Genomic DNA, 14,837 nt, shown 5'->3' on the forward strand with positions numbered 1-14,837 from the left:
GTTAAAGAAGAAAAAGAAACATAATCAATATTATCTTATCAAAATATATTGAGCTAAAGAGTTTGAGTAGGTGTTTTTTTTTCTCTTCAGTGAAAAAGGAGTGACTGATAGCACTGTAGCTAATATCTATTATTAGCCTAAATTGCTCTGCTCTTGAAGAAAATTAAGGATTTTTGTGAAAATGTTGAGTAAAGCCTAATAACAAAAGGGAGCAGATAAAACTGGATTAGCCTCAAAGTACAGTAACACTTTTAATCCTCAAAAATTGGAGATGGGATTAGCAACAGACTAGTAGAAACAAGAAATAGTTATATGACTCACAATTACAGTTTACGTTAAGTTGCACTAAAAGTAAATATTTATTTAATTTAAAGGGACACAATTACAATTTGTTCTGCATGATTGAAGTTTTTATTTTTCTTTTGCAAATAAAAGACAATGGCTAATCCACAATACTACTTGGAAGGATTGCTGCCTTTTTTAGTACAAGGTATTCTCAGACACTTTTTTTATTTCTTTGTCTTGTGCATTATTGCGTTAGATGAGGAACATTTCCAGTTAAAATGTGTTTTGTTGGAACAAAGAGCAAATGCATGCAGTTTGATATGTAGCATCGGCTCCAGGTGATATCAAACGCTCTGAACCACTGCCAAAGCGCTGCCAGTAAAGGAATGAGGAATATACTTTTTCCTTAAGATTAGATTACAAACTGCCATAATGGCATGTCGAGTTTCTAAACAAACACAACTGGAGTGAACTGCTACCTGAATCCAATGAAAGAAAAGCATTCTTATATAACCGTTGCTGCGTAACCTCATAAGTACTACTGTTGCTGCCTTTTATCAAGGCCTTTTAAGAAAATGCAACTGGTGCATTTTTATTCAGGTAAGTTAAGTTTGTCAAATAGGCAGCTGGAGTCAGAGGCCAGCTTCAGCTCAGTGTAATACAGTACGCAGTTGATGTCACAATGGACTACAGTAAAGTCTGTCAAAAAAACACACCTACGGTACGACAGATATGACACACCAACAATTTTTCTTGATAATGTTTTCTGTAAAGAAACGGCGAGTTCTGGGTGACCAGCTTAGCTGTGCTAGTTAGCCAATCCAAGGCTAACACCAGCCTCTCTGCAAGTGAGTACTCTCCTTCTCATTTTTCAGCACTTGCTCCACAGTTAGCAGCAGCACCTTATCATTAATCACAACAGTATCTGATTTCAGGATGGATAATGTCTCCTTCGGTGCTCAATAGTCTTAGCCCTGGAGCTGAAACTGCACAATACATCTCCATTCCTCAAGAGCTACAATCATAAAAGTATTAAATGCATCCTTGCCACCAAGTTCGGCAAAGGCCTTGTAATGAGCCGTTTTTTTGATACAGGTGTGTTGAAGCTGGGATGCATCTAAAAGCTGCAGGACAGCAGCTCACGGGGACCCTTAAACTACGAGAGGCTTTTCGCAAAGTAAATGGTTTAATCTCTAGGTTTAGTCAAAGCTGTTTTGTTGGAAAAGAGACATGAACAAAGTAATAACACCAGGGATAGCAATATCTGTTTCACAGTTGTTAAAAAAATATTTCTAATTGTGCAGTTTTTTTTTCCACACTGAAACAAAAAGTAAAACAAATGATACGAACTGATTAATGGCAACAATGCACAGCCATGTCTGTCATCATCTTCTCTCAGCACCCTATTTCCTGCTCAGCCGCTTCTGTATAAAAACCTCAAGTGCTTGAAAAAAAACCCCTTTTTGTCATCTTTATGTATTTTGTGAAAGTAGAGCCTGTTTGTTATGTCCATGACTCACCAAGCGAGGTAGTTCCAGCCCCGGATCAGCTGACTTGTACAAAGCCAAGCTGACTTTGCAGATCAAGGAAATTGTGCAGTGATGATTAGTTCGTGCAACCAAAGTATGATATAAATGTAAACAGCACTGAAAAGTCACTTTCAGGGTGAACATCCAAAAAGGCACAAGTACAAGTACAAAATTATCTTGCCTGTTTTGTCTGTTTGTTGGACCTTTCAGAGTTGTTTTATTGAAATTGCTTTTCAGGTGAAATGAAACTGTGCACAAGCTGACATTTTGAAAATAAATTCGCTCAATGGAAACACGCCAATTTTGGGAAAAAGGATGGAAAACTCTTGTTTGCCAGAAAAACGTTTGTTTTTTTGCTGGTATTTGCGTTGACTTATCATGCAAAGCTGCAAAGGAAACTCTCTTTTTGCATCAACATCACCAACCAGATGTTGCCACATGCGCTAACCTCTGTGAAGAATATGACAGGAAGTAGTTGGGGGACGACGGCGCAGCCTGATTTCTACTTACTTACAGCATGAAAAAACTTACCCACATGTGGTTTTAATGGCGTTTCTTATGTCATGAAAACACTGCAATTGCATTTAATTGAATGAACATTGACAATGTTTTGTGCACATTGACAATGTTTTGTGCACATTTGTAACAGAAACCCAGCAATTAATGTTTAACTCCATAACACTCACCCTATCTCCTGCAGTTCAGTTTTTACTGTCAGGTAAAACAAAAAATTCTTATCTCTGTAAACTCCTTTTGTTAGTCTACAGTGACACGCAGGTTGTGACAGTGAAAAATATGTGCTACAATAAATCACCTTTATCCTGTCAAGAACAAAAACCAACCACAGCCATACAGGTTTGGACTAGGTCCCCATTCTCAGGTTACATTTGATCGACTTTTTTTTTTATTATTTCTGAGTGGAGTGTCACTTTAACCAAACAGGAAACATTCTTTACCTTTCAGTGAACTTGCAACATTGTCACAAAATTTGTGAACTGACCTTTCAAAATATGATGTGTTTTTTTTTCTTCTTCTACTTGGCAGAGTGACAAAGTCTTCACTGTCGTAGGGTAAAGAATTTATGTTGGTTTAAGCACTGTAAATCTTCAGAACTACTTTGCATATATATGATGAATTTGTCACTCAGTTGTGGTGAGAAGTTTTCAATATCTGAAAATTCTGGATTATTGAATATTAAATATATGTGTTATCTTAAAAACCTTTTATATATAATCTGTCTGTTTTTAATCTGCTTAATGTTTTTTTTTTTCTTATATGTTGTTTTAACTTTTTTGTACAAGCACTTTGAATTGTCTCTGGCTGAAAGGTGCTATATAAATAAAGTTGCCTTAATTGTGTTTCATTAATTAGCAAATATAGACTAATATGATCTTTCCCTCTTGTAGCTTCAGATTTGTCTTGCTACTTCTTAACTTTGCCACTGGATCCAACAAACATCTGTTAACTTCTCAACTGAAGTTACAAATTGAAGGGTGTTGGCTCTCCTGTTGATTCTCAACAGTAACTGGTAAACAGCTTATTCTTATACAGCATTTTATCAAGTCCATAGGGCCCCAAATTGCTTCACACTACATTCAGTCATTCACCCATCCACAGTGTGTTCACCAGTAACCCACTGATTGCGAGGTAAACTATAACCACCATCGTCCCATCAGCTCAATGTCACAGACAAAACAGATCGACATGAAGACTTGAAAAGATGAGTCCGATGAATAAAGCCTTTCCTTAGCCTCCATCCCCAAGAATGCCATGCAGTTCTGGATCAAAGTTCAGTTACTCAGTGGATCAACATTCCATCAGCTGTATTAGCTGTTGCTACTATAGCTATTAATTTTGTTTTATCGCCCAGTGTTTGTTTTTTCAACACACAGTGAATTCAGGTCAAAAGTTCAGCATACGTGACCCGACCACCTTGTTTCAAGTAACTGCAACATACAGATGACATAGCTTTAGAATTAGCACTTATTTTCTTGCAACTTTTCCACAACCACCAAATTTGGTGTCATGGCTGCAATGAACACTTTTGACCCAATAACAATGATTTGTCTAAGATTTGAAGACAGAGAAGGACTATCTGTGTCTGCTGGTCATCACATTTTCCCCGTGATGTTAAAAAATGTGTGTCAAACGTGTGCGCAGCAGTGCCAACAAGTACTTCATTATGAATAGGACCAGTCTGATAAAGCGCAGAAATGGAAGAACTGTTAGAAGAACACATGACTGGCTAAAAACAGAGACAGATTCAGTTGGTAAATCACCAAAAAAAAAAAAGAGAAAAAGAAAGTGAAAAACGGTTTTGTTCTTACAAAACAGAATCTTTTCTCTCCTACACATCAGGAAGTAAGACTGACTTTTACTTTGATGTTGTAGGGATCTTTGGGAGGCTGTTCAGTAACAATTCATTTCATTCACTCAGGCTGTCACACCCGTTTGGTCACCAGCTCCTTTGGCTCATTTAATAGGGACCAAGTTGGATCAAAACTTTTTAATGTGGCAGCTGCTGTGAACCATGACAACCCTGAATGTGAACTGGTTTTCTTGTACATCCTCATCAACCTGTCATCTGATAGTGTTTGGTTTTCTGCTCAGTGATTTGAATACTAGTTTCTGGTATGGAATATAATGTGAGATAAAAAAAAACTGAGATTGTTTCAAAGAACCCATAATCTGCTGTCACTCTAGCTGCAATTTGATTAACCATAAAAATGTGCAAATTGAAATAACAAAATGCATTTGCTTAATGTAAACACTGCAGTTTTGAAAACACACATTGTTAAAAAAAAAAAGTATTTGTAGCAGATTTGTGGCTGTATTGAAACGCTTTTTTCACAACACACAGCTGGATGTTACTACTGGTGAAAACGCCGAAGAACGTGGCAGGAAGTGGTAGCAGGATTATGGTTTGTTTTTGTTTTTGACAATGTCCAGCTGGCTCCACCAGAGGTCTCACAGCATCACACAGTTCATAAAACGTTGTCATTGTAACATATTGAATTTTGAGCTCTTCTGTAAAATCATCAACTACAATTTCCACAGAATGCTACACACGTAGCACCCAGGTAGGCGGTGCTTGTTGCTCCAACACCTGAAGAAGACGCCGACTTCTCTGATGGCTGATAGATGATGAGAGCTAGAGCCACGGCTCAGTGTAAATGCATCTCATGTAACTGTTTACATGCATGGCTGCCATGATTTTTTATGACATATTGCGTGAACAAGCTTATTCACGTGTGATTGTCATTTAATTTCTTATTTATTGGAGAAACCGCAATCGTGAAACTGCTTTTTCTCGACATCATTAGAAAATAGGCAAATATCTGCACACATTTGTAATGGAAATGCAATTACAGTTCATGGAGAAAGTATGTGGGATAAATTGTGAGCAAATAAGATTTGCGTTTATATAGGCCCAGAAATTCATGCTACTCCACTTGAGGTGGATGGAGAAAACCTCTGAAAATCTCTCGCTGTGAGCTATAAGATGTGAGCCGGTGTTATAGTTGTTTGTCTCTGTGTTGGCCCTGAACCACCCAGGTTGAACCCTTCATGACCATTGTATGACTTTCTAATACTTTATAAGAGAAATGAAGCATAAAGAACTACTAAATACCAAAGTAGCTTAAATCTGGGTTGTTTTGTCATCTTCACACTGTTTGTCTTGAAGCAGACAGTAAATAATGTGGCTAATTGTAAAGGCATCCAAAGCAAGAATAATTACTTAGAGCATTTTCCTGGAACAGGACCCATATCTGATATCTTGCAGTCTGTCTGCCGACGCACAAGCATGTGATTCAGAAGAAAATTGCAGGTAAATCGAAGGCATTAAAGGCATTTTAGTTTGCTGGAGCCAGGGGAGATTAGATAAATCGACTTGCTGCAAATATCTGCCAGGGAACACTTTATTAGGCCTGTAAAATAGGAATTAGATTATACTGATTAATGGGCTTTCAATATGTCCTCTCCAAAATAAACCACTGACAGTGGCTTGTCTACACATTATATAAGCTGTTTTAGATATCACCGCACAATTAGTCTTTCCCTGAAAGTGCATTGACATTCAAATTTAGAGATTAATAGCAACCTGTGAATGGACACAGATGGTATTTTCCAGAATAAAAAGTACATGAAATGTTTTCCACACTTTCTTTCAACATGGACTTGTATTCAGGCCCATTGAGTCAAACGTTTCAGTGAAAGTACAGCTGAAAACATTATGGGGTAAGTCTATACCATCTTTTGTGTGTTCGGTGAAGAAAAGCATCCCCACTACCATGTTTAGAGCGATATGCTGTATTGTTTTGTTGCCACACACAGGATACTGCATGTTGACCAGAAATTGGACTCACCTGAAAACAACAATATGTGAGATATTCTTTCCATTTACACTCACCAGATACTTATTAGGCACATCTTGCTAGTACCGGGTTGGTCTCCTCTTTCCTTCAGAACTGCCTTAATCCTTCGTGGCATAGATTCAACAAGGTACTGGAAACATTCCTCAGAGTCTGGTCCATATTGACATGATAACATCACCCAGTTGCTGCACATCCATGATGTGAATCTTCTGTTCCATCACATCCCAAAGATGCTGTATTAGATTGAGATCTGGGGACTATGGAGGCCATTTGAGTAAAGTAAACGTATTGTCGTGTTCAAGAAACCAGCCTGAGATGATTCACACTTTATGACGTCCTGCTGGAAGTAGCCATCAGAAGATGGGTACACTGTGGTCATAAAGGGATGGACATGGTCAGCAACATTACTCAGGTAGGCTGTGGCGTTGACATGATGCTCAGTTGGTTCTAATGGGTCCAAAGTGTGCCAGGAAAATATCCTACAGACCACTGCACCACCACCACCAACCTGAATCGTGGATACAAGGCAGGATGGATCCATGCTTTTATGTTGTTGACGCCAAATTCTGACCCTAACATCTGAATGTCGCAGCAGAAATCCACACTAATCAGACCAGGCAATGTTTTTCTAATCTTCTGTTGTCTAATTTTGGTGAGCCTGTGCAAACTGTAGCCTCAGTTTCCTGTTCTTAGCTGACAGGAGTGGCACCTGGTGTGGTCTTCTGCTGCTGTAGCCCATCTGCCTCAAGGTTCGACGTGTTGTGAGACCAGAGATGCTCTTCTGCATACCTCGGTTGTAACGAGTGGTTATTTGGGTTACTGTTGCCGTTCTATCAGCTCGAACCAGTCTGGCCATTCTCCTCTGACCTCTGCCATCAACAAGGCATTTGAGCCCACAGAACTGCCGCTCACTGGATATTTTCTCTTTTTTGGACCATTCTCTGTAAACCCTAGAGATGGTTGTGCGTGAAAATCCCAGTAGATCAGCCGGTCTGGCATCAACAACCATTTTCAGGCCACGTTCAGAGTCACTTAAATCACCTTTCTTCCCCATTCTGACGTTCGGTTTGAACCGCAGCAGATAGTCTTGGCCATGTCTACATTCCTAAATGTATTGAGTTGCTGCCATATGATTGGCTTATTCAACATTTGTGTTGATGAGCAGTTGGACAGGTGACCCAAATAAAGTGGCCAGTGAGTGTATATTTATATATCTACATATATAGCCCTCTGTTTAGTAATGGAACATTTCATAGTTTGAGGGAGCTTATTAGTCCAACATTTTGGAGTTAAAAATCTTCTGAAGGATCTCCATTAACTCAACCACTAATAAGTGGTAGTATTTAGTGTTTTTTTCTTAGTCCATGGACAGTCCTGGTAAAAAAAAAAAAATGTAATTCACATAAAATTAGCTCTCACGCAAATTCACTTTGCTTTGCACCGACTGTGGTTATTCTCTCAAGACAAAATGGAATGCTCTGTCAGTAAGACTTCCTACCCAACAGATGGTTTTGTGGAAATAGAACAGCTAAAGCAGCACTTAATTTTTTAAATGTTCAAAATTAAAGTTTTTATTATTATTATTGATATATGCATTTTTTATTATTCTAGTCATATATAAGTGTTTTATTAGGACGTTTATCATACAGTGGTAGAAAACATAACATTAGAACAGATGAAGTAAGTTATTAATTGTGTTTAAAGTCTAGATTTGTTCTCTTTGGCTGCATCACTTGATGAAAGTGCTTCCAGCTTGGGTTACCTACTTGAGACAATTTTACCGCTTCAAGACATACAGCTTACTCACATGTGACAACCGTACAGCTGATTCATCAGAACTCAGTTATACTTTTTTTTAATTTAATTTAGCAAATATGTCGGATTACCATATTCCCAATAACAAGACAAATAAAAGCTGACATGCTTAAAATGGTTAAGATCCAAACAACTGACTAAACAGCAAAAATAGCCAGTGATGTGTGTCTCTCCCACTCAGTGATCTGTCTGATCAGCAACCGGTCGAGGATCAAGTACTGGGATAGGCAGCTTGGAACAGATGATCCCCTTCTGGAACCTGCCCAGCTCTAGTGCACTGAGTTCGTTACTCATGGAAAATAGAAAGTGATCTAATCCCGGTGTCTGCCTCATCACTGATGGCAGTTTCAGTAAATCACACACCCCAAAGATGGCAACGCGCACCTGTGTCATAAAAACCAGACATGCCGTTAAAAGGAATTTAAATATTACAGAACCACCTAAGGACAAGGAGAACTTTTTTTTTTGTTACCTTGCAAAAGTATTGAGTACAGTCGCAATAGGTTTGAATACTTTAAGCCTTTCTTATGGTGGCCATCGTACTCTCTGCTGTTATATAAGGTTGCTGTTATATAAGGTTTTCTTAAGGTTATTCCATGTATGTACTTGTTGTTTCTGAAACTCCTCATCCAGAAAGTCAATACAACATGGCTCCTCTATTAACCTTTTAATGTTTTTACCAGCATCTCACTGAGAAGTAGCTCATATAATGAGCTCTGTAAATATACAGTTCCACCAGGAGTTTGCTAATTGCTGCTGGCTAGTCTGAAGGAGCTGAGTGGGGGAATAACCAGGGAGGGCTTCTCTGTGGGGCAGAAGCTTAAAAGCTTGGAATCTTGGAAGTTGCAGTTCTCAGGAGGAGCTGCACCTCGAAGGCGGAGCTAGGTCCACCCAGGCATTTTGCACAGCTGAAGGGTTGCCACTGGAGACTAAATGGTTTCTCAGACATGCATGAATGAATTCTTGGCTGAAATAACTTGAGACACTGAGACACATCTTCTAGTGATTGACCAATGTCTGACCCCTGTCCAAGAAAAATTTCACCCACTCCCCACTTTCAGTTGTGAGATGTTTGAAGTTTTTATTTTATGTACACCCTGTCTCAAATCACCGCACAGCGCCTTATTGTGAACAATGGATTTGACTTGGGCAAGGACTTTTAATTTTTTCTTATTTTTGTATACGATTTCTGTGGCTCTGTGTAGTAAAGAGACCTTGGGAATTGATTCCCATCCTTGAGAAGCTGTTGCTCCATGATGTCAGCAATGTGACCTCTCGCTCCGACTTTAATTGCTCAATATTTGGAGGCTTTGCCAACACAGACTGAAAGGTTTTCTCTGCTTCCTCTGCTGCCAACCCAATGCAGGCAGACTAAGATTCTAACATAGAAAATCAACATCATCATCCACAACTACTGTCCAAAGAACATCATTCTTTTGTGGTAAACTTTGAACTAATGCTGTCTTTTTTTTTTTGTTTAAGAGAATTACAGTTTCCGTCTTGCATGAACCCTTTGAAAGCTAAGTTAGTGCAGTCCCTTCTTGATTGTGCAGATAAGCACTTTCAGATCTCCAATAGCAGCAGACAGCTGTAGATCTGACGATTACATTTGAAGGTTGGATACATCTTTCACAATAATCTTTAAGCTACAACAACTTTCTTTGCTCTCACGCAGCTCTTTGGATCCCACCATGCTGTTCAAGCTGCACAAACTCTGTGACTGCGCACGCTGTCCACGGACAGATAAGATAGTCAAGCGTATTGATTGCATGCATTTCTGGTGACAAATTACTTTATTTCCCCTTCATCCGAATGGATACTAGCGAGCTAGTTAGAAACCTAAAACTGTTTCTGCTCCGCCAGGGCAGTCACACAACACCAGGTAGTAACTGCTGCACGTCGTCCCTGCAATTCTCAACCTTATCAGCTCTGTGTGGCATATAAAACAGATCGACATGAGCACCAGTTCTCACCAACCAGGTTACTGTGAGACACAAGTAAGCAGTCGTAAAAATACCTTTGCGCCGACGTTTCCGGTGGACGTCAGCATTGAGTCCACCTCGAGAGAAGTACACCATAGTATGTGGGTGACAGAAGTTTTTGACAGTGGATACCTGCAGAGTATTGATCTTTCAGTTGTAAGCACCTGATGTATTATGTCTCTTTGTAACTTTAGCCAATTTAACTGGAAATAAGTATGGGAGCATCCTGATTTATTGCTCACCGGAGCAATAAATAAAGGTCTTTCTGTCGGGTTTTCATTGTTCAGTCATATGGACTGAATGTTGAAAACCACATGGCTGTATTTCATCATGTAAAGACTTCATCCAGCCTGTTCTGTATGCTGCATGTGAATGTGGCCATTGGTTCTGGTCTGTGTTCACCCTAATACCCCTGCCCTTCTGACGTCTACCTCTAGGGCTGTTGACTGATTTTTTTTGTTCTTTTTAATCTCTGCACACACAGTAACTCAGCTTGGCTCTGCTCACTTCCACCCTCCATCAAAACACTTGCATCTAAAACCTCCTTTAAGGTCTTTCAGCATTTTGGGTTTGTCGTTCGCTTTCATGGTAATGACTTTGAAATCAGTAGGGTCCTTTATGAATGTGGTTACTCAGTATGTTTGCTCCTTGATATTGCTAGTGTCATCATTTATGACAAAGTCCCTTCAAACATTGCATTTCTTTCTTGTTTAAAGCAGTTTCCAGGAGCTGAAGCAACCCTGGCACACAGGTGTCCTCTGAATGGCCAGGGTTGGGGCAGGAAATGTCCTGGTGTTCCTTACTGAGATCTGTAGGAAACATTCTCCAGATAATCTTCTAAACTTTAGGACAGTCAGCTGTGGAGGACTGACCTCAGGCTGACATGGTATCCAGTAAAGATTAGTTCTCTATTAGGACATCAATGTGTTAAATCACAAAGTCAAATTTATTTGATGTCATATTTGATAGAGCAACTGAAGGTAACATAATTACTTGACTGTGCTATAAAATGACACCATGTGGCTGGAAAATACATAATACTTAATACTTTAATAATACTTACTACAGTTAGGTAAAACTGATCCAGACATTGGTCTGGAGTACTCTAATTGCTTTGCCCTGAGAGAAATTGTGAACTTTTATAAGCCATTTTGCCACATAAGTAATATTTCATTGTTTCATTGCTGCTTTACTAGATACTGAAAAAAGGTTAACTTGAACATGTTACAGTTCAATGCAATCCCAAAGAAATCCAGTGTTTGCTGAAGTGATATCTGCTTACCAAAGAGTAACAGTGGAAATTGATGTTGGTGCTTTAACTAGGCTCTCATATTCAGCCACATGTCTCTGGCCATTATCCAGGTGTTCAGCTTTAATGTTCAGCTGAAAGCCTTCCTGATGTTGCTCAAAGTATGCGTGTAAATGCGCTTGTAAAAAAAAAACCCCATCTGGTACAGCTTATTGAACAGAAAAGCTGTTTCTACCAGAGATGGTATTCTTTTACTGCTGCAGCAACATTTATGTCACTTTTAAAATTACTTTTTGTTGATGATGCAGCTGTGTCTGACTGTCCGGTTATTGGAAACCCGTCAGCTCTCTCAGGGTCCACCACCAGGGCAGTGAAGTTTGGATTTCTGACATGATGTCATTTGATCAATGGCGTTGGAGATGATACATTCCTGTGTTCCTGCAGGCCTCCAAGTTGTTTGAAAATGATTCTGGTAGTTTCACAGCTAGCTGGCCTGCAATACTGAGGTGTTTTTTTTCTTTCTTTTTTCTTTTTATATTTTATAAAAAGACTTTCTACAAGTCAAATAATAACTCCATTAAACCTCAGCTCAAAGAAACAAAACAAAATACACATATTTAAAGTATAAATTCCCTATAGCTACAGTTATTAGGGCCATAGTAAATAGTAAATAAAAAAATAAAAAATAAAATAAAAAATAAAAAAATAAGAGTAAATTATGAAGTTAGATTGGTTTCACAATTATTCAATCAAAAAAAAAATCAYGTCAAACAAAAAAAGTAGTATTCAATCAAAAAAAAATTCAAACAAAATAAATCGTAAAAACTTTTTAATCATAAAATTTATTTTTTACGAAATAAAATTTTTTTTAAAGAGTTTTAAAAAAAAATTGAAATCACTTGTTTTTGTTTGAAACTTTTATTTTTTGGTTGAGTCTAATTTATTTTTGAAGCTCCTGTTTTTGGTTGAACTCGTTTTCTTATACAACTTTATTTTCTTTTGCGAAGCTTACATGAACATTCTGGGCGGGGCTTAAGGACGAGCAATGTAAGACGTGTTCCGATTGGTTAGCGCTGACTAAAGCGGATGACTCCCTAAGATCTCAGAACTCTTTTTAAAAAAAATTTTAATTTAGTTATTACAATAATATGTACATGTTACATAAACAGTAACTAAATGAACGATGAGTCTTAAGGAAAGTAACAGAACAAAAATTACAAACAGGGAAGGGATACAAATAGAAAGAGGTTACAAACAGGACAAGGTTAAATACAGCAGTTAGGGCAGATTACATGAGAAATTCTTTACAAATTGAATTCGTCTTTAAAGCTTTAGTATTGGTACAGTATTTAAGAGAATATAAATACGAAGAAACATAGCCATTATAAGCATTACATTTGGGATTCAATTTAAGAAATTTGCAGCTGTGGATATTACATTTTGCTAAAATTAATATTAAATTCATAATAAATACTTTATTTTTTGGTGTGTATAAACAGAAAAAGCCACATAAAATACTTTTAAAGTTAAACGGTACATCTATTTCCAATTTTCTTTTTAGGAGTAAAAAAATATCTTTCCAAAATATTTGAGTATAAGACCAGTCCCAAAAAAGACGAGTGATAGTTTCCTCAGAATTGTGACAAAATGAACATAGAGGGTCTAAATTAGGGGGATATTTAAATATTTTACTATTAACAGGATAACATCTATGTTGAATATTTAGAGACACTTCTCGAATCTTATTAGTTATTAAATATTTCTTCAGCAATAACCAAACATCTTTCCAGCAAATATCATTAAATATATTGTCCCAAAAAAAAGTAGAAGCTGGTTTGCTTATATGATCTCTTATTATTAGTTCTATAATACATTTGTTATTAGTCTTACTACTTAAAAATGGGTCAGATTTACCAATGAATAATTGTTCTGTTAAGTAATCCGTATGGTGTTGAACAGAGGATGACAGTAATATTTTCACCCCAGAAGGAAAAGCATCAAATACGATTGCAAATCCTTTAGGAAAATTATATGTGGTCAGAAATTCATCATAAGAGTAAGTATTACCTTCTTTGTTGAAAAGCTGATGTACACAAACAATGCCTTTGTCAAACCATTTATTAAGAAAAATAGATTTATGTTTAAAGCAGATGTCTTTGTTATTCCAAATATAGTATTTGTGTGGGGAAAAGTTATGTTTATGTATTTAATTCCAGCAAAGTAAATACATAATACTTTTCCCCTTTGCAAAGAAACTTTTAAAGACATCTGATCTGTTTCTTACTCATTTTGCTGCTTCTGGGTTCAGTGTTGGCACGCAAGTAACGAGAGAATCCGGTTAAAGGATTTTCATAATAAAAGATCATCCAGACTCAAATAATACATAAAACGGAAATATTTAATTATTTCTTGCGCGGCCCGGTGCCAATTGGTCCACGGACCGGGGGTTGGGGACCACTGGATTACACAACAGTTTTTAACACATATTTCCTCCAGATACATTTAGTATTTTCCACGTTTAATGCAACTCGACAGAGGTGCACTGGTTAACAAATTCAACATAATATATTACACAAGCCTAGTTTATGAACTTTATTTAGTGCTAACATTAGCTAGCACAATATGCTACCGGGGATAGCGGCAGACAAAATATGTGACTGTCGTCATAAGTTGTGTAAGATTTCTTCTTACACAAGAAGAAGTCTTGTGTAAGAAGATTTCTTCTTACAGTGCTAGCTGCTAGTAGCTGCTAGCAATTTAGTAGCTAGCAGCTACTAAAGTGCTGCTAGCTGCTAGCACTTTAGTAGCTAGCAGCTACTAGCAGCACTTTAGTAGCTGCTAAACGGTGTAATTTTGTGAAGATTACTTACCATTCACATTCTGTCTCCCGTCACCGAAGCCCTGCAGTTCGGGAGAGAGTTCTGAGATCTCAGGGAGTCATCTGCATTAGTCAGCGCTAACCAATCGGAACACGTCTTACATTGCTCGTCCTTAAGTCCCGCCCAGAATGTTCATGTCAGCTTTGCAAAAGCAAATAAAGTTGCATGAGCAAGAAAACGAGTTCAACCAAAAACCAGGAGCTTCAAAAAAAAAACTAGACTCAACCAAAAAATAAAAGTAAAAAAAAAAAAAAAATGATTTCAATAAAAAAAAAACTCTTTGATTTTTTTTTGTTTCGTAAAAAATAAATTTTATGATTAAAAAGTTTTTAAGATTTTTTTTTGTTTGAATTGTTTTTTGATTGAATACTACTTTTTTTGTTTGACGTGATTTTTTAAAATTTTTTTATTGAATAATTGTGAAACAAATCTAACTCCATAGTACATTTCCACCAAAAAATTCTGAAATATTCTAGAAAAATATTGGAAATTTCTGAGGTTTATGTCAAACATTTGCTAGAAAAAAAATGTCATTTGGATCTCAGAAATTTTCTAGAAAAAAACATGTACATTGTACAAATTTTCAAAAAAATTTCGACTTTTGAAGCTCAGACATTTGCATGATTTCTTTCAGCAAATTTTGGAAATTAGTCTCAAACTTTCAGAATTTTCATTTGCTGGAGATTTACTTTCACTTTTTCTTTCTATATACAATGGCTACT

This window comes from Poecilia reticulata, linkage group LG6 (genome assembly GCF_000633615.1).
Source record: "Poecilia reticulata strain Guanapo linkage group LG6, Guppy_female_1.0+MT, whole genome shotgun sequence".
NCBI classification, from domain to species: Eukaryota; Metazoa; Chordata; class Actinopteri; order Cyprinodontiformes; family Poeciliidae; genus Poecilia; species Poecilia reticulata.